Below are 22,053 nucleotides of genomic sequence, written 5' to 3' on the forward strand. Positions count from 1 at the left end.
TCCAGTTGTGATTTGTTTCTTTGAAGATGACCCTTGAAGTTTACCTGTAAGAAGAGATTTCTTTCTTTTCACAAGCTCATCTATGGGTAACTAAATCCCAATGACACTTAAGTTTCCCAGTGGCCTAGTCTACGTAGGCTTATTTGTTTTTCTTCAGTTATTATTTTTCCTATTGACTCAGTAAAGCCAGATCAGGAGCCGTATTCCAAAACTACATGCGAATTCCACAGTGAACATTTTTTTAACATCTTTATTGGCGTATAATTGCTTTACAATGGTGTTAGTTTCTGCTTTATAACAAAGTGAATCAGCTATACATATACATATACCCCCATATCGCTTCCCTCTTGTGTCTCCCTGCATCCCACCCTCCCTATCCCACCCCTCTAGGTGGTTACAAAGTACCAAGCTAACCTCCCTGTGCTATGCGGCTGCTTCCCACTAGCTATCGGTTTTACATTTGGTAGTGTATATATGTCCATGCCACTCTCTCACTTTGACTCAGCTTACCCTTCCCCCTCCCCGTGTCCTCAAGTCCATTCTCTAGTAGGTCTGAGTCTTTATTCCCGTCCTCTCCCTAGGTTCTTCATGACCTTTTTTTTTTTTTTTAGATTCCATATATATGTGTTAGTATACGGTATTTGTTTTTCTCTTTCTGACTTACTTCATTCAGTATGACAGACTCTAGATCCATCCACCTCACTACAAATAACTCAGTTTCGTTTCTTTTTATGGCTGAGTAATATTCCATTGTATATGTGTGCCACATCTTCTTCATCCATTCATCTGATGATGGATGCTTAGGTTGCTTCCATGTGCTGGCTATTGTAAACAGAGCTGCAATGAACATTGTGGTACATGACTCTTTTTGAATTATGGTTTTCTCAGGGTATATCCCCAGTAGTGGGATAGCTGGGTCGTATGGTAGTTCTATTTTTAGTTTTCTAAGGAACCTCCATACTGTTCTCCACAGTGGCTGTATCAATATACATTCCCACCAACAGTGCAAGCGGGTTCCCTTTTCTCCACATCCTCTCCAGCATTTATTGTTTGTAGATTTTTTGATGATGGCCATTCTAACTGGTGTGAGATGATACCTCATTGTAATTTTGATTTGCATTTCTCTAATGAAACTGAGTTATTTGCTCCAAAGCTTCCCCCCTCCGCCACCCGCAGTCTCCGCCCGCGAAGGGGCTTCCTAGTGTGTGGAAACCTTTTCTCCTTCTCAGCTCCCTCCCACTGGTGCAGGTCCCGTCCCTATTCTTTTGTCTCTGTTTATTCTTTTTTCTTTTGCCCTACCCAGGTACATGGGGAGTTTCTTGCCTTTTGGGAAGTCAGAGGTCTTCTGCCAGCGTTCAGTGGGTGTTCTCTAGGAGCATTTCCACATGTAGATGTATTTCTGATGTATTTGTGGGGAGGAAGGTGATCTCCACGTCTTACTCTTCCGCCATCTTGAAGCTCCTCCCACAGTGAACATTTTGATCAAAGCAAAGATTGCCTCTGATTTCAAATGGCTCAAGCAGAACTGGGATATTAGGTATAAGAAGCCAGCGCTATGCTGTCATACATTCTACTTGGGATAAGATTCGCTGTTAAGGAATTTTTCTTATGGTGAAGCTTGGAAATAACAGCTGTTCATAATTAAACAGGTGACACTCTCTCTAGTAATTTTATTTGCAAGTGAGTCATGCCGCATGGGTTCTATGGAAGCACATGAGAAACATGTCTTGTGCTTAGCTTTCCCTTTATGGCACCTCTTGGATTTGTCATTCTATTTTGGTGGATTAACAAAGAAGATTCTAACAAGTGAGAATTAAAATCTTGCTTCAAAAGCCAAAATCTAGTTAGACAGCATTTTAGGGAGGGGAACACAGATAATGCTTCTATCCTAAAATCAAGTTTCTATAATCACAAGCTAGGTGGGGTTTTTTTCAGTGATGATAAGAGCTAGAAAATTTTTTGCATTTATTTAAATTCCTCCTCAGGATGTTTATTGTGTCATTTCTGGATGATCCTTCCTGACTAGATCAGGTGACTATCACACTGAGGAGGAATGTAAAGAATAGAATAGTAAAGGATTTAGAATGATCTCAGCAGGGCCATGACACTAAGGAGGGAGCTGACCTGGAGAAATAGGTCAACTGGCCAATATGAAGAGAAATGAATGTTTAATTTGTCAGGGTCTGATTTTCTTTGTATTAAGCATAAATATGAAAAGCAAATATTATTAACTTAAAACTCCTTGAATTCAACTATCCTATTTTGGTTTTCTAATGTTTTGCCTTAAGAAATGCATTGGTTAAAGGAAAGTATTAATTGGATGTGCTATGTAGGGGAAAATTATCAATTTTAATAGCAACATCATAAAATAACATTCTCTCCTACCTTCTTATTCCATTATTTATCAACACACTGGTTTTATTTTTTTCCATGTCTCTTTATACTCCCATATATACATATAGACACTTTGTTTTAGAATTCATACCAAAGAAGATAAAGTTTGTAATCTGCTTTCTCCAGTTAATACTATATCTTAAGTGTCACAATTACAAGTGGCAGTCTGTCTGGTAACTTGCATGATGGTTTATTTGACTCTTTGTTAGACATTGATCTTAAATATTTTTAATGCTGCAAAGAAAATTCTCCTACATAACTTTTTTTCCCTACTCTATACTATTTGTTATTTGGCAGATGTATTAGTCAGGATAGGCTGGGTTATGTTTCAGTAACAAATTGACCCCAAAATACCAGTAGTTTAATACAGTAATAACTTGTTTCTCACTCATGTTACATGTCCATCATGTGTCAGTGGGGGGAGGGGCACACAGTCCTCAGGGACCGAGTTTGATGGAGATTTCACATTATTGTAGCTGCCAGCTGGAACAGACGTCTAGCTCAATTATCATGGTAAAGGAAGAGATAATGGAAAATTATGAACAACCCTTTCACTGCTTCTACCTGGGAGTGACACATGTTCCTCTGCTCACAACATTTTGACCAGAACTAGTCTGTAAGGGTAGGTGAGAAATCGAATGGAGAAAATAGAGTATTAGAGAACATTACAGAATCTTCAACAGCAGGGGTGCTGGAGAGGGAAGAAAGATTATTTTCTTAGAATGAATTCCTGATCTGTTAGAATTCCTTGGTCAAAAAAAGGAGACATATATGAACTTTTGGAAACTTCTTTGCAGAGTGTTTTATAGAAAGATGTGTTTCCTTCATGGTGGCTGGTAGTACAGAGTGGTGGCGAAGAGCAGGGCCTGGGGTCTGAGGCAAATCTTTGTTGGTCTCCTGACAGTTAGTGGCTACGTGTTCTTGAGCAAATTACTTACTCTTACTAACCCTCACTTTCCTAATTTTCTATAAGGGTATGATTATATCTACTGCACTCGATGAGGATTGAATGAAAGACTATGTGTAAAGTATTGGCACGATGTGTCTGGCCTATGGTAAGTGCTTGAAAAATGGTAAATATTATTGTTTACTGCTTTTCACTACTTTTTTCATTATGACTATATCCTTTATAATTTTATCCAATGTTAAACATTTGGGTTATTTAGTGGATTCAACAATTAATAGGTTTAGATGTGATAATTATCTATACTTTCAAAGAAATGAGGTGAGGGCTCATAATTTTTTCCCTACTCATAGAGGACCTGACCAGGAGAATATTTTTGGTTTCTGACCAAAAACTCAAGATCATCTCTATTATCTTTTCTTTAATCCTAATTGGAGGTGCAATGATGGTGAGGGCACAGAAAAAGAAGGAGGGTGTACTGTGTTATCAAGATTCTAGTTCTTGTTCATAAGGCTAAGCCATCATGTGTGAATGTATGTGGGTTTTTGAAAAATTAGTTTTTACTAGAGTATAGTTGATTTACAATGTTGTGTTAGTTTCAGGTGTACAGCAAAGTGAATCAGTTATACACATACATATATCCACTCTTTTGTAGATTCTTTTCCCATATAGGTCATTACAGTGTATTGAGTAGAGTTCCCTGTGCTATACAGTAGGTTCTTATTAATTATCTATTTTATATGTAGTAGTGTGTATATGAGTACCCCATTCTTGTGATTGGGAGGCAAAACAAGGTGTCATGATCGAGTTGAGAGGAGATGGGTCACGTTTTGTAAGTTGTAGTATTAAAACCATATGAGGTCATTTGTTTTGTATTTTTCACATAATTCCATATTTAAATGTTTCTTTGTGATTTTATCAAATAGGTTTTATTTATATAATATACAATCTGGTTACCTGATATTGAACAAATGTCAGTGTTCTTTTTATTTTTGTGGTACTAATAAACATATTAAACAATTTTTGAGGGCTTTTTATGTAGTCTCACTGTGCCGGGTGCTATGGTATACAGAACTTATGGCTCTGATCTAAAAGGAACATATATAGAGCCATGGAGATAAATATGTATGTACATAGCTAACTATTATTAGCAGTGTGATGGGACAAGGGCCAAAATAAAGCAGAAATGTGTGGCTCTGAGAACTTAAGAATGGGCCAATTTCACCTGGGTGTTTTCGAGAATCTTCAGGGAGGAGAAGCTTTTGAAATGGGCCCTGAAACCTGAGGAAAGCTTCAACTGGTGAAGCAGGAAGAAATACTTTACAGAAAAAGGGAACAAAATGAGCAAAGACACAAAGAGAAAAAGACCAGTTGTTTGTACGCTTTTCTATAGGCATTAGGAAGCCAAGAGAGGATTTTGAGCAGGAGATAGACATCATTTGATCAGTGTTCCAACCATATGGAAGCTGGATTAGATGGGATAGATTGGGGTAAGAGAACCCAGTTCAGAGGCACTTGTAATGATCCAGAAGAGAAGAGTGAGAGGACAGGTTTGGCAGCACTAGTGAAAGTCTTAGCCTTGGCAAGGGAAAAGACGTAGTTCCATCTGTAATTCGGTAGAACAAGCAGAAGATGGATGAAAATGAAGAGAGATGAATTTATAAGGCAGAACTTGTTGGGTGAGCCCCATTTCCTCAGAGAAGTAAAAGGTTGTTGAGAGTAAGCAGACTGGTTGGAGACTTGAGGAAACTATTAAAAGTTTGGAATTTGTCATGTAGAAATAATTCCACAGAAATTAATGTGTGAAATTGTTCATTGAAGAATTGCTTAAAACAGACACCAAATCAGAAATAACACAAATGCCTATTCAATAGGCAATTGGTTGAAAAACTTGCAGTACATCCCTGCAATGGGATCTTATTCAGATAAGGTCTGTCTTAGATGGGGTGCAGATAAGCATTGATGTAGAAAGAAACAATACATTGTAAAGTGAAAAAATTAAATTATAGTATAATGTGTATGACACGTCCTTTTTTTGGAAAAAATACAATGTAACAAAACCAAGTACACTTATATATGCATATTTGTAATTTTAAAGATTTGTATATGTGTAGGATATATCTGAAAAGATACTAATGATTTTCTTCCAGGAGAGAGTATCTTTGTGTCTTCCATCAAAACCAAACCAAACCAAAACCTCTGTGTGTGAATATATGTCTATGTGTTTGTGTGTGTATTTGCACATGCATGCATATATGCATCACAAAAAAAGTCTAGAAGGAGGTGGCCAAAAAGCACATGAAAAGATGCTCAACATCACTAATTATCAGAGAAATGCAAATCAAAACTACAGTGAGGTATCACCTCACACTGGTCAGAATGGCCATCATCAAAAATTCTACAGACAATAAATGCTGGAGAGGGTGTGGAGAAAAGGAAACCCTCCTACACTGTTGGTGGGAATGTAAACTGGTACAGCCACTATGGAAAACAGCATGGAGGTTCCTTAAAAAACTAAAAATAGAACTACCATATGATACAACAATCCCACTCCTGGGAATATACCTGGAGAAAACCATAACTTGAAAAGACACATGCACCCCAATATTCATTGCAGCATTATTTACAATAGCCAAGACATGGAAGCAACCTAAATGTCCATCAACAGAGGAATGGATAAAGAAGATGTGGTACATATATACAAGGGAATATTACTCAGCCATAAAATAGAACAAAAGAATGCCATTTGCAGCAACATGGATGGACCCAGATATTATCATATTAAGTGAAGTAAGTCAGAGACAGAAAGACAAATATCATATGATATCACTCATATGTGGAATCTAATTTTAAAAAATGATATAAATGAACTTATTTATGAAACAGAAACAGATTCACAGATTTTAAAAACTTACAGTTACCAAAGGGAAAATGTTGGGGGGGGGATAAATTAGGAGCTTGGGATTAACATACACACACTACTATATATACGATAGATAACCAACAAGGACCTACTGTATAGCACAGGGAACTCTACTCAGTATTCTGTAATAACCTATATGGGAAAAGAATCTGAAGAAGAATGAATATATGTATACATATAACTGAATCACTATGCTGTACACCTGAAACTAACACAACATTGTAAATCAACTACACTCCAATAAAAATTTTTTAAAAAGCTAGAAGTATACTCATTAATCTTCACATTTTTTTATCCTTTCATTTTTGTTGACTTTTTTACTTTACAAGAAGCAAATATTAATTTTTCAATTGAAAATAATAATTACAACATAAAACATTTTTAGACAATGAGGTCCCCATAGAGGTATACAAAACTTATGGTTTTGATCTAAAAGGAACATATCCTTTTAGAGTTTGGGAAGTCTGGATTTGTAGTAGAACCTATTGGTACAATGACACATTTTTTCCTCTAGCTGTGCTTGGCAGCCTAAGAGCTGGGGTGGAGAAATAATTGGGGGTTATATCTAAAGCTGAGGTTGCATAAAGTAGATGCAATAGAAGGTCAAGTGCACTGATTAGTCTAAATAGTTGATAAGGGCAAAGCTGAGGGGGTTGCACATAACACCCAAAGTAAGTAGCCTACAGTCCCTTTAAGCTATCACTCAACATGGAATTCCTACACCACATGCCTTAGTTTTGACCCTTGCTCTATCCTGTCCTCACTCATTCGGCTACTACCCTGACTTTTCACTTCCTCTTTTCATCCTCACTACCTTTTTAGAATACATTGGATGTAAGTAACAGAAAATTCTCTCAACTGGGTAAAGAAAAAGAAAGCTTATTGTCTCATATGAAAGGAAATGTATTCTCATATAAGAAGAAATGTACTGGAAGCAACCTAAACATCCATTGACAGATGAACGGATAAAGAAGATGTGGTACATATATACAATGGAAGATTACTCAACCATAAAGAAGAACAAAATAATGCCATTTGCAGCAACATTGATGGACCTAGAGATAGTCACACTGAGTGAAGTAAGTCAGACACAGAAAGATGAATATCATATGATATTGCTTATATGTGGAATCTAAAAAAAGGGTACAAATGAACTTATTTACAAAACAGAAGTAGAGTTGCAGATGTAGAAAACAAACTTATGGTTACCAGGGGATGGGGGGGAGGGATAAGTGGGGAGATTGGGATTGACACGTATACACTACTATACATAAAATAGATAACTAATAAGGACCTACTGTATAGCACAGGGAACTCTACTCAATACTCTGTAATGGCCTATATGGGAAAAGAATCTAAAAAAGAGTGGATATGTGTATATGTATAACTGATTCACTTTGCTGTACACCTGAAACAAACACAACATTGTAAATCCACTGTACTCCAATAAAAATTAAAAAAAACCCCACATAATTGGCAAGGGAGTATTGCGTGGCAGTTGAGAGCACAGATTAGAGCCAGGCGAGGTTTTGAATCTGGCTCCACAACTCATCAGCTGTTGACCTTGGGAAGGTTACTTTGCCTGTCTATGCCTCAGTTTCCTCATCCTTAAAATGGAGACAGTAACATACTAACTTCACAGAATTGTTATGAGGATTAAATTGGTTTAAAATTATTTGTAAAGTGTGAAAAATATTTGTAAATAATTAGCTAAAATTATTCATAAAATGCTTAGAGCACTAAGTGCTAAATACATGTTAAACACAAAATTGGCATATACAGGAAATTTGCAAGCAAGATGAACTAACTCACTCTTACTTGGAGGTTTTCACATTCATTTATTTGTCAACTGTTTGCCTGGATCTAGGGTAAATAGTGGGGAATATAAAAGGCATAGAACCTGACCACAGGGGTGGGGGATGGTGGGTGGTGACTACAGCCATTCTTTTCTTTTTACGGTGGAAAGTCCCCCATCCCCCAGAGCTGTTTGAGAGCAAGAGCAGGCATTGTGCTCTGTGGAGGCCGAACAGCAAGATTCTGATTTCGGGGGTGATGTAAGGACACCAGACAGATATCATCATGTTCACTGGGATCATTCCCTGGGGCCTGCTGTGTCTCCATTCACTGACACTGATGTATGGTGACTGCCCTCTATTCTCCTCCGTAACTGGTGGTAACTGTCTTGGTCTAAATGTTTGGGGGTTTGCAAAGGTCTTGACATCAATACATTTCCACAAAGAATCCAAGTAGCAAAAGGGAAAGAAAAGAAAAAGCAACTCAACAATAAAAAAGTTAACTCAATTTAGAAATGGGCAAAGAATCTGAATAGATGTTTCTCCAAAGAAAATAAACAAATGGCCAATGAGCATTAGACAAGATGCCCAACATCATTCGTCATCAAGGAAATGCAACTTAAAGCCACAATGAGATACCACCTCACATCCACTGGAATGGCTATAATCAAGAAGACAGACAATAACAAGTGTTGGTGAGGATGTGAAGAAACTGGAATCCTCATACACTGCTGGTGGGAATGTAAAATGCACAGCCACTTTGGAAAACAGTTTGACATTTCCTTAAAATGTTAAACATTAGAATTACCATATGACCCAGAAATTCCACTCCTCGATGTATCTCCAAGAGAAAGAAAACATGTCCACATAAAAATTTGTGCACAAACGTTCATAGCACTATTTATAATAGTCAAAAGTGGAAACGATCCAAATGTCCATCAGTGGATGAATGGATAAACAGAGAGTGGTTTATCTGCACAATGGAATATTATTTGGCAATAAAAAGGAATGAAGTCATGATACAGGCTACACCATGGATGAGCCTTGAAAACGTTATGTTAATGAAAGAAGTCAGAACCAAGAGACCACATATTGTATGATTCCGTTTATATAAAATGTCCAGACTAGGCAAATCTATAGAGACAGAAAGTAGATTGGTGGTTGCCTGGGACTGGGGAAAGAGTTGGAAAGAAATGGGGAAAGACTGCCAATGATTATAGGGTTTCTTTTTGAGGTGATGAAAATGTTCTAAAATTGATTGTTGTACATCTCTGTGAATATACTAAAAACCACTGTGAGAGAATGAGTTTTATAGTAAATTATATCATTATATCTCAAAAAACTCTTAATAATAAAAAAAGAAACATTACGTCTGATTGGAGCCATGTCAAGCCACCATCCGTAAAGATTAGAAATCAAAGCTCTCACCATTTTCCTTCCTTGTTCTTCTTATCTGGGGAATATTAGAGACTGGAAGAAATCCAGAAAAATCCTTTACTCCATTCTCCTCTTCCAGGCAGAGAGGCAAAACATCCAGGGATGTGGATCTTAAAATGCAGCCCTCCAAATTTTAATATCTTGGCATGATCAGATTATGAAATTCCCCCAGAGCAGTGGAATACGAGAACAGAGTATGGGGTGCACTTAAGGTAGGGAATTCCTCACAGGATATTTCATAGGTTGCTGCTACTGGGGAATTTCACTGCAGAAAAGTTATCCTGTTGCTAGGCAGCACTGCAGCTTGAATTGAAATCACGGTGATCGGAATGCCTCACATAAACTCACGACTCATATTCCTATCTATCTCCAGTGAGAAGAGTGCAGACAAAAAGCATTTTTTAAATTTTAAAAAGGGTATAGTCACAGCATTAAAGAAAATTAAAAAACAGGACTCACTTATATACCCCTCATTTAAATAGAGGAATTAAAATTTCTGTATATTTTATTAGATTGCAATTATTCACAAGCATACGTTTTTCACGATTACAATTGTAATGTGCATACCACCTAACAATCTGCTTTTTCCTTTAATGTATTATAAGAAGGTCCCCATATAGTTATAAAGTCTTCCTAATGATTATTTTAAATGACCACACTGTAGTCCTTTTGGTTCGTGTCCCATAGTTTGCTAAACCTTTGCTTTTTCAATGGACATTTATGCTCTTTTTCATTTTCCCCCTTTGTAGAAAATTCCACAGCACATGGCTTCTTTGAGAAGAATGTATAATACAGGAGCTCGATGAGTTAAGTACTGCTCTTCAATGACTATATTTAATTAGCCTCCTTTTTTTATAGCCATTTGGAAATCACTTCAGAAGCACATTTAATCCATCCAATCAGTCATTTCTCCAGAGTGGGAACACTGTCTCATTGTTTGGTTGAGTCTTAAAACTGCCTGTGTGCCTGGCAAAGAACTCTGAGGGAAGCTTTACATTTTTGATACTGCCAATTGCGTGGAATGTGGCTTGGAGAATTAACAAAATCCACAGGAATGAAAGGGAATTCTCTGCACTGAAGGGAATGGTGCTCCCTCAACACATGAAATTAATGTGCAGAATACTGGTCAAATGCAGATCCTATGAATTTTTAAGAAATTTTTTAAAGGATCATGAAAATAAAAGGAATTTTATTGTCTTCAGTTTCAAGATTGTCACAGTTGCTAATCAGATGTCTCAAAAGGTTTAAGATTGGAGCTTTTCTTATAAATATTTTACAATCTAACTGCCTCATGTATTTGCTGCACTTAAAAAAGGTGCAGATTAGACATCTAACAAAAATGCCAACTGTTTCATTTAAGAATGGTTGACGGTTAAGGATTTCAAATATATAACTTCAAATATAGCCATTATCAAGGCTTTCAAAAATGAATATTTGAAAAGTTTGTAGAAAAAAACTGACATAGTTTTCCCCAAGTTAAAACAAAAATGAAAATCTTCCATTGGAATGTCTGTGTGTTATTTTTGGAAAGTCTACTTTAGATCAGAGAGGTAATGTAGTTTTGTTGTCAAAAAAACAGGCTCTTATCCCTTTGGCCTTTACCTTTCAAAACTGAAATGTTGCAAATTGATTCTGAGATGGGAAACCCTGCTAATGTCAGTTGAAGGCTTACCCTGGAAATTTTTGCCGCTTCAAATAGAAAAGCCTCTATAGGCTTTCTCTGATTCAGCAGCAGCCTGCTTAGCATTAAGAAAGGGCAAGCCAGACTCCAGAGTCGGGTAATTATGGCTGAGCTCTTGGATATTCTCTTTGGGAGATAACAAGGTCGGGTCTTCCCATATTACAAGATGCCAGTAGGAGCTTGCTGTCTGGCTACATCCTGCAGTTTGAAAGTAGTTCAGCTTGGAACACTTTCGCAGCGTCAAGTAAAGGTACAACCCTTGCCAAATGGAGATTGCTTTAAAAAGAAGCTGACCGGGAATATGGCTCTGAGCAAAGGATCTGCAGAGATCTTGGAGCAGGAGGCCATATTAATCATTCATGATCATGAGGACGCTCTCTAACTTAGAGCAAACATTTGTTCCAAAGGAACTAAAGCACCTTGTTTATCAGGATGCAAATGGCTCCCCAAGTAATCAAATCAGAATTTTATAACTAGTTAGAATTAAGTATTTGGTAACTTCATTTTACATTTTTTTAAAAATTCAGGATTATTGAGGCATAATTCACTCTTTTTAATGTATATAATTCTGTATTTTGACAAACATAAAACAAGCAAGATAAAGAATATTTCCATCACTCCAGAAAGTTCCCTCATGCCCCTTTGCAGTCAGCCCCTTCCTCTTTCTCCTGTCCCTGGCAACCACTGATCTGTTTGCTGTCTTGACAGTTTTGCTTTTCCCAGAATGTCATATAAATGATATCCTACAGGATCTAGCCTCTAGAGTCTGGATTCTTTCACTTACAGTAATGCGTTTGTGATTCACCTGTGTTGTTGCTTGTATCAGCAGTTTGTTCCTTTTTATTGCTTAACAATATCTCAGTGTATGGATGTACCACAATTTGTTTATCCACTTACCAGTTGATGGACATCTGGGTTGTTTCCCTCATTTTACTTTAATATTTTCTTTTTGCATGATGGTGTACAGCTTACAAAAGCTCTTTTACCTTCACTTACATCCTATTATGAAAATATGGCTATTTCAATTTTTCCGATAATAACGAATCAGAGCCACAGGGAGCTTAAATGGCTTTAGATATTTACCAGCTAGAGGTAACAACTTCAAATTTCTTTCTCCCATGCTAACCCTCTTTCCATTATACAACGCCACTTCTCTGATCTGAGATGAATATTGTTGCTTGAAGACCCTTATCTATTGGCGTATAACAATGCACTACACATTTAACAGAGTCTTGGGGAAACAGGACCTTTAATTTTCATAGAAATAAAGAGCCTAATGCTGTCAGTGTGGTGTGGTAGGAAGAAAATCTATTTTGGAGTCAGTCTTGGGTGCATAGCCTAGCTCTGTGACCTAGAGAAAGTTCCTTAACTTCTTCAATCCTCAGTTTCTCTATCTGAACAATGCTTTCCACCATACTGGCCTCTGCACCTTGTGATAATGAAGTGAAGTTATGTGTACATGATGCATCTCACATAGTGGCTGGGACATACTAGGCATTTCTTACACACTAGCTTCCTTGTCCCCTGCCTCCCGCCATATGCGCGTGCACACACACACACACACACACACACACACCTATCCAGTAGTGTAAAAACAAAATGCTGGCAAACTGTGGTACCATAAGGGGGAAAGAATCGGAGAGGGATGAAGCCTATAGTTGGAGAGAGGAAGGGGTGAGCCTAGAGACGGACTCCAGTCTGCTTTCAAGCTGCAGTGCTGACTGATGTAAAAGTCTGCTGACAGACGGCCTCAGTCTCCCCTAGTGACCCACCTGACCTGGGAGGAAGCCCCTCTGGCTGCCATGTGTCCTACCTCTGTTCCTTCTGGAGCATTTAACATCATCCTGTATGTCAGCCACTTATTCAAACCATTGCCAAGGCCAACTCTATTCAAGCACCTAAATACTCCTGGGATGTGCTATTTTTATCCATGATTACCCCCTTCCAGGCACTATGTTTTTCCTTCTGTGTGGGCAGCTCGACCCTAAGTGCCACAGTTTCCACAGTCTTTGGTCTCTCTCCTGAGCAGCAGCCATGGTGGCCACTCTACAAGGCCGCTGGCCACTGTGAGGGAGCACTTGGTCTTTCTGCTGTTAGTCATCAGCTGTGACTAAGTGTCGCAAATCTTATCTCAACAGGGTCTGGGCAATTCTTCCCCCACCCTGCCAAAGGAGCAAGGATTTTGTACCACAAATAATGACTCGTTGAAAAACGAAAATTAAAATTAAAGAATCACATACCAGAGGATCTTTGATTTTTTTTTTTTTTTTTTTTTTTTTTTGCGGTACGCGGGCCTCTCACTGTTGTGGCCTCTCCCGCTGCGGAGCACAGGCTCCGGACACGCAGGCTCAGCGGCCATGGCTCATGGGCCCAGCCGCTCCGCGGCATGTGGGATCCTCCCAGACCGGGGCACGAACCCGTGTCCCCTGCATTGGCAGGCAGACTCTCAACCACTGCGCCACCACGGAAGCCCGAGAATCTTTGATTTTTAAAAATGGAGGATTAGAGGAATAAATTTTTCCACAAATATGTGATAATAGTTTTAAGATTCATGTTAGAAAAATAGATTTTGGAAGAAAGATCAGTGTACTTAGTATGTTTTTCTGTATAATAAATCCTGTCCGGGCTTCCCTGGTGGCGCAGTGGTTGAAAGTCCGCCTGCCGATGCAGGGAACACGGGCTCGTGCCCCGGTCCGGGAAGATGCCACATGCCGCGGAGCGGCTGGGCCCGTGAGCCATGGCCGCTGAGCCTGCGCGTCCGGAGCCTGTGCTACGCAATGGGAGAGGCCACAGCAGTGAGAGGCCTGCGTGCCGCAAAAAATAAATAAATAAATAAATCCTGTCCTTTTGAATAGAATATAATCTAATGCATTAGAAAAAAGTCCCGAGGTTTTTATTTTAAAGGCAGTGATATTGCTACAGGCAAAATAATTATAACCATTAACTCCTCAAAATGTCAGTGGAGGCTTTGGCATGAAAATCCCAGAGGAATCCCAAACTGCCTAACCAGTTTTAAAATTTTAAGAATTGCATTCTTGGAGGAAAAAAAAAGTACTTAAGAGAGACGGTACTCAGAAGTCTACATTATTTAATGCAAAAAATTATAATAATTCTAACTTCTTTTTAAAAATTCATTCTTATGTTGCTTTGGGGCTTTATCTTTACAGACTGTTTTATATAGTTGGCAAACAACAAACTCCCTGAACTTTAGGAGCAAACTACAAGTTGGGCTATATGATCGAGAATACCACTTTTTATTAACATCTTTTGTCACAAAGATTACCCCTTTAGTAAGATAAAGCAAATATATTGTGAACAAAAACTGAATCTTTCTTTAATAGAAAATAACTGTAACTTGACTATTATTGTGATTAACTACACTTCTCTATGATTTGTTGTCTTAATTAAGTAATGATAAACTAAAACAAAAGCAGTGATTAAAACTGAGGTGGGGAAAATACACTTATTCACTTTATATTTATTAGGTATTTAATGAAATATGAAGGTGGATATAAAGTGGAGTTAACAACTCATCAGTTTACCTGGGAACTTTCCTGGTTTTAGCACTGCAAGTCCCATATCTGGGACCTTCCTCTGTCCCAGGCAAACTGAGATGGTTGGTCACCCTAAATAAAGCAAAAATGCATGGTAAAATCCTGCTCTCAAGAAATCTAATCTACTAGGAGAGATAAGATATGTGCAATGAAATGTTTAGAAACAAAGTAATAATTAAACAATTATTGATAACAGCATGCTATCAAAATTAGTACAAATCATTGTTATGTAAGTTTTACAGTTTTTCAAAATATTGAATATTGGGGAGGTAGTTCAAGAACTGAGTACCTACCATGCAGTAAGGTAGTTTCTATCTTCCCCAGAAAAATTATCTCTTTCCCAGTAACTTGCACAATGATACAGTGTCAGTAAAGGGCTCAGCTGGAATTTGAACTCAGGTGTTTTGATTTTTGAAATTCACAGGCTTCTCATTGTCCCAGAAGAACACGGAAACCACAATCTTAGCTCCATTTTTAAAATACCTGAAGCAGCTGAGACCTGGACTAGTGGCCTATACAGCACCCCAGAGCATTGCAGTGACAGAGCTTGGATAAAAACCCATGTTTCTTGGCTTATAGTCTAGGGCTGATGACACCATAGAGTGACAGATCACATAGTCTGGAGCAGGCAGTGGAGGCTTGAGTAAAAGAATAATATTTGCACTGTGGCTGGTTTTTCTTTCCCCTCTAAGCCTCTTGCTTCACATCCTTATCCATCTGGTGTGCAGCACCATTAGATGGCTGCATGTGTCCACCTGCTGGACTGGTCTTATGGTACACCAGTTGTAGCCTCTCTGGTCCTAACCCATCATCCTGTTTAGAGGTCTATCCTGCTTTTAGGCTAGTGTTTACCAGATGTGAAATTTGTAACATCCTGAATCAGCAACACCTGGATGTATACTAAAAATGCTGATTCTTGGACTACTATCCTAGACTCTTTGAAATTAAGCCAAGAATATGTATTCTAATTATTTTTCACCAAGAAGTTTAAGATACTCTGCTCCAGGGCCAAGCACCCTTTCTTGATCTGTGCCCTAAACTCTGGAGAACATAGTTACTTTATTGAAGTCCTCAGTCTCACCCTGACTCGACTGCTGGGATCCTGCCACCTATGAACAGGTTCATATATCATTCATTCATTCATTTAGCCATTCAACAAATATTTGTTTGATGCCTCCTATGAACTAGTCACTCTGCTCCACAGATGTCTACCTTAGTGGCTGCATTGCTCACAGCCTGGTTTCCTTCATGCAGTACTTTTCCCACTTAATTCAACTCTCAAGATTTCCTGTTCCTGAATTCTAAACTTAAACTTGTCTGAATGGCCTTTTTGGACATTGCTTTGATTATATGGCTCCCCATAGGGTCAGCTCCTACAGCCCTTGAAGTCCTGGTCATACCAAACTTAGCAGGTTTGCTTCAGATCCCTTCTTGTGCATTCTCCTCAATAACCATGTTTTTCATAATTGACCTAAATTTTATCAAGAGTAAACAGGGTACTGTAGCAGGACAGATGAGAGAGGGAGAGGGAGAGGGAGAGGAAGAGAGAGAGAGAGAGAGAGAGAGAATAATTCTTCTTAGAGACAGAGAATAGACCCTGATGCTTTAAGTGAGAGAAACAGGATGACAATTTTGATAAAGGATATAATACACAATGAAGATATAATAGTCATGAACCTTTGTGCAATGAATAACATAGCATTAATGTATAGAAATCAAAAACTTCTGTAAATATCAAGATAACTTGATAGGAACACAATCAATTGACAGTCTATTATCAGTATGTGACAAAGTAGTCAAATAAATAAGGATATAAAATTTCAATAATATAATTATGAAAAATGAATTATTAAAGAGTTGTTTTTTGGGGATTTTTTGGCTGTATGCAGGCCTCTCACTGTTGTGGCTTCTCTCATTGCGGAACACAGGCTCCGGACGCACAGGCTCAGCGGCCATGGCTCAGGGGCCCAGCCGCTCCGCGGCATGTGGGATCTTCCCGGACCGGGGTATGAACCCGTGTCCCCTGCATTGGCAGGCGGACTCTCAACCACTGCGCCACCAGGGAAGCCCTATTAAAGAGTTTTTGATGTACTCTACAAAGATAACAGACATTATCTGTAGAGATGTTCTCCCCCTTCTTAAATATCCATGGAGTATTTACAAAAAGTGACTAAATGCATGTCTACAAAATAAATTTTTTATAAAAATTGCACAAGTTAGAAATTGCATGGGTGACATTCTCTGAGCATGATCCCATAAAAATTTTTTTAGAAATTAATAAAAGTATAAAGGAAAGACAAGACCAAAGAGAGATGAACAACTTCAGCTAAATAGTTTTGGAACAAAGATGACTTCAAAATAAAGTTACAGACTATTAGAAAATAATTAAAACTTAATACTTGTTAAAATTTATGAGATTCTTAATTATACTCTTTTCAGAGACAGAAAGTAAATACAACAACAATAAATCATAAAACAAAAATACTGAACAACAACAAAAACCAGGTAAATCTCTGGTAAATATAATTGAGGAAAAAAATGAAAGAAAACAAGAATGAAGAAAATTAGAAATGAGAAATGGTTAGAAGAGCAGGTATGAAAAACATTATTGTTGAATGAATGAATATATAAAAGTTAAAATTTTCAAAGGGTATACAGTCAATAGCATGCAAATAAATTTGTAAACATTGATGAGTGGTTGACGTTACTAGTATCAGGACCCATTCTGCCAGTAGCTGGGTTTTAAGAGTGCCAGAGGAATTGCAAGCAGTTTAAAAACCATTTGGCTTGAGGAAACTTGGAAGATTTTACATAGCCACTGCAGTCAGTTACTGAAAGGTCTACAACTGCCCCAGAGAGTGAATGTTATAGGAAAATTTTATTTGCTAAAATTTTATCTAGTCTTCTCCCAATTCTGCCCTACCCCAAAACTTCAACAATCCTCCTAACAAAAGAAGCTACAAGAAAACAAATGTGAATGTTTACCTGTTGGAAGGACTTCATCTTTACTATCATAATTACATTTTATTTGAAACATTTAAGATGTAATTCTTGTGCTCCAGAAGTTCTTTCTATGATGACTGATTTTAAGCTTTACCCAAATATTGGTTTAAATAGTCGGCCATTCAGTCCAATATATTTCAACTAGGGAAGCTGGAAGAATCTGAAAGTGTGAGCCCCAGTGCTCTTAGGCATGGAGTGTAACTCCTGGGAGAAAAACACACTGCAGAAAGGGAATGAAGGCCAGTTAACAAAGTCACTGAGCATACTGCTGCTTGAACACTGCTGGAAACGTGCTAGGAAAGCAGTGAGGCAGCTTTGATCAGAAATAACATCTTTGGGACTTCTGGGAAGTTCATTACTTTTATTATTTGCATTTATTTGTAGCAAGTAGATATCAGCTCAGATAGTCTTTGGAAATCCTTCTGATATAAGTGGATGTTAGGAAAGCATAGTGTGCATAAAACTGGCCACTGCTTTAGTTTCTGAGCATGCATAGGTTGGGTTCACAGGGTTGCTGCTTCTGGGCTAAAGCAATTATCAGAGGGAGCAGCAGGAGGAAGCTCATGCCACGACACCCACACTTGCTCCTCCTCAGAAATAATGATGTCCACAAAGGTTCCCTAACTTTCTCAGTTCACACCACCCTTAGAATCTCAGTAATTCTTTCACAGGGCATGTAGGCCAAAACAAATACCTAACAGTTGCATTTATTAAGGAGTTAGGTTCAGATAACTTAATAAGTATTTATATTCTAACAACTTAGCACCCGTTGGGCACTAAATAGCTTCTCAACCTTTAGAGTCACACTGAACACTGCAATCCTCATTTTTTATTTCACATTGATTTTCATGCAATACTTTCTTTTTTTTTATAGCAACCACTAAAAATCCCAGCTTAGCAAAATATGATGTCATCAAAAGGAATGTAGTGATCTAACTCATGATGAAACTGAATTATCTCAAGCTAGTAGTTCATATGGTATACAACATATATCACAGGTATTCCCTTGAAAAATTAAAATATTCCATGGCACTGGTGTAAATTTTTTGTCATGCCCTGGGGCACCGTGGCTCACAGTTAAGAACCCCCAGGAGGTCCACAGGGAAATATTTATGACATTAATTGGGCCAAGGTCATGATTTCAGTCTTGATGTGGTCCACTTCTGTCCTCTGCCTTAGAGAATGACCCTTTATCCCCAATCAGCAAATATACACTGTTGGGTGATCCCAAGATAGTGTGTGGTGTGTTTGTGTAATTCATCAGTGCCTGCCCAGTGGTAAGCTCTCAAAAGATGGTAGCCGTCATTATCATCACCATTCTGTGACAATATAAGCACAGAAGCACAAAACCCCCTAAAGTCCTGATTATACAAGCCCTTATCACGTACAGAGGCTCTTTTTGTTTGTTTATTTCCCAACGGGTAAGAAAAATGATTCACTGGGTACTGGGGTACATAGAGAATATGACTGAGATGGATTGTCTGAAGGTGAAAACATGGCCAGGTTCACCTGCACTTGGTGATTTATACTTGAGCAGGCATCACTGGCCCCATTTCACCATCCCTCTCTCCTGACTTCCTAGCTCTGCCAGGTGCAGTTACACAGATAGGGAGTTATATGCAGATCTACAGAGAAGAATGTCAGGAGACAGAGAAGGTGGGCATTAGGGTGGGGCAGAGGCAGGAAAAAGATTTTTGGGAGTAGAGAGAAATAAATGAGGATTTTTTATATATCCTCATATATAATTATGTATATGAAGATAGTATTATTATCTAATAAATGGTTACATAATAACATATAATTATTTAATGAGGAAATAAATTGATTTATTTATCTATAATTTTCTGCCTAAAACCATTATGCTATACACATTGGGCTGGGAATTGGTATGAACTCTATTCACAGCTAGTTATGTGACCTTGAGTAAAATATTTATGTTCTAAGAATACAGTTCACTTCTCTGTCAAGGGAGAAAATTGGTAGATAATTTCTAGAATTTTTTACTGGATCCTAAATATAAGATTCTGTAATATAAGAAGTCTGTCATTCATTCATTAATTCAAAAATACTTATGGAATTATTTCTATGTGCTCAGATTTGTGGTGGATTTCACAGTGTAATGGTGAATATAATGGTGAGGAAAAAGAGAGGTCTTTGTCTTACAGGAGACTAGGGTGAGGGCATTCTTACTTTTTCTTACAGGAAGCTGTCTTGGCCTTTGGAGAAGAGATTGAACCTGGTGGATGAGAAATGTCACCAACATCTAGCGAGGTGAATGACTGTGCTCAGAACACTTCTGGGGCTGATCTACTTCTGAGAGAGAAGATTTGTTGTCCAAAGCAGTGATTTTTGGGACTCCTTAGACCTGTCTTTAGATAACATTGATTTGGTAATGAGATTCAGGGTATTAGGGTGGTAAAAGTTATTTGAAGGATGGTAGCAAGCAAGGCAGTGCTAGCTACTCTCCAAAATCCATCTTCTCTTTTTTATCCTAGGCACACAATTGGACTACATTTTCCATCCACTTTTATAGGTAGAAGTAGTCATGTGACTAACTTCTAAACGGAATGTGAGTAGAATAGCCTATGAACAATTTCCATATACCTTTCTCATTGATCTTTCTCCTTCTTCAGGCATGGTAGAGACAACTGCAGAAACATTGAGAGACATGTACTGAAGATGGCAGAGCCACAGGATAGACCAGGACTTGGTGCCTGAATCATGCGTTGTAGGATGTGTTATTATTTGGAGTGGGGGGCAAAGGGAGAGAGAGAGGGAGAGAGAGAGAGAGAGAGAATGATTGATTTTAAGGGATTATCTCACATAATTGTGGGGGCTGGTAAGCGGCCAAATCTGCAGGGTAGGGCAGGCAAGCTGGAGACCCAGGAAAGAGTGGATGTTGCAGCTCAAATCCAAAGGCAGTCTGATGGCAGAATTCCTTCTTCTTTGGGGACATTAGTCTTTTTCTCTCAAGGCCTTCAGCTGATTGGATGAGGCCCACCCACATTATGGAGAGTAATCTGATTTACTCAGAGTCTACTGATTTAAATGTTAAACACATCTAAGGAATACTTTTACAGCAGTTTCCAGACTAGTGTTTGACCAAATATCTGGGTATTGTGGCCCAGCCAAGTTGACATAAAATTAACCTTCACAGAAAAATACCTGGGAATAAATTTAACGAAGGAGGTGAAAGACCTATACTCTGAAAACTATAAGACATTGGTGAAGGAAACTGAAGAGGATACAAGTAAATGGAAAGATACCCCATGTTCATGGAATGGAAGAATCAGTACTGTTAAAATGTCCACACTACCCAAAGCAGTCTACAGATTCAATGCAATCCCCATCAAAATACCAATGGCATTTTTCACAGAACTAGAACAAATAATCCTAAAATTTAACCACAAAAGACCACAAAAGACCCTGAATTGCCAAAGCAATCTTGAGAAAAAAGAACAAAGCTGGAAGTATCATGCTCCCTGTCTTCACACAATACTACAAGGCTACCATAATCAAAACAACATGGTACTGGCACAAAACCATACACATGGATCAATGAAACAGAATAGAGAGCCCAGAAATAAACCCATGCACTTATGGTCAATTCCTCTGTGACAAAGGAGGCAAGAATATGCAATGGAGAAAAGACAGTCTCTTTAATAAGTGGTGCTGGGAAAATTGGACAGCAACATGTAAAGGAATGAAATTAGAACATTTTCTCACACCATATAAAAAATAAACTCAAAATAGATTAAAGACTTAAATGCAAGACTGGAAAACATAAAACTCCTAGAAGAAAATATAGGCAGAACACTGTTTGACATAAATCATAGCAATATTTTTTTTGATCTGTCTCCTAAGGCAAAGGAAACAAAAGCAAAAATAAACAAATGGGACCTAATTAAACTTAAAAGCTTTTGCACAGCAAAAGAAACCATCAATAAAATGAAAAGACAACCTACTGAATGGGAGAAAATATTTGCAAAGGATATGACTGATAAGGGCTTAATATCTAAAATATATAAACAGCTCATACAACTCAATATCAAAAAATCCCAACCCAGGGCTTCCCTGGTGGCACAGTGGTTGAGAGTCCGCCTGCTGATGCAGGCGACACGGGTTTGTGCCCTGGTCTGGGAAGATCCCACATGCCGCGGAGCGGCTGGGCCCGTGAGCCATGGTAGCTGAGCCTGCACGTCCGGAGCCTGTGCTCCGCAACGGGAGAGGCCACAACAGTGAGAGGCCCGCGTACCACAAAAAAAAAAAAAAAAAAAAAAAACAAACCCAACCCAATTGGAAAATGGGGACAATACCTGAATAGACATTTTTCCAAAGTAGATATTCAAGTGGTCAAGGGGCAC

This window comes from Grampus griseus (genome assembly GCF_964374135.1).
Source record: "Grampus griseus genome assembly, chromosome: X".
In the NCBI taxonomy this organism is placed as follows: Eukaryota; Metazoa; Chordata; class Mammalia; order Artiodactyla; family Delphinidae; genus Grampus; species Grampus griseus.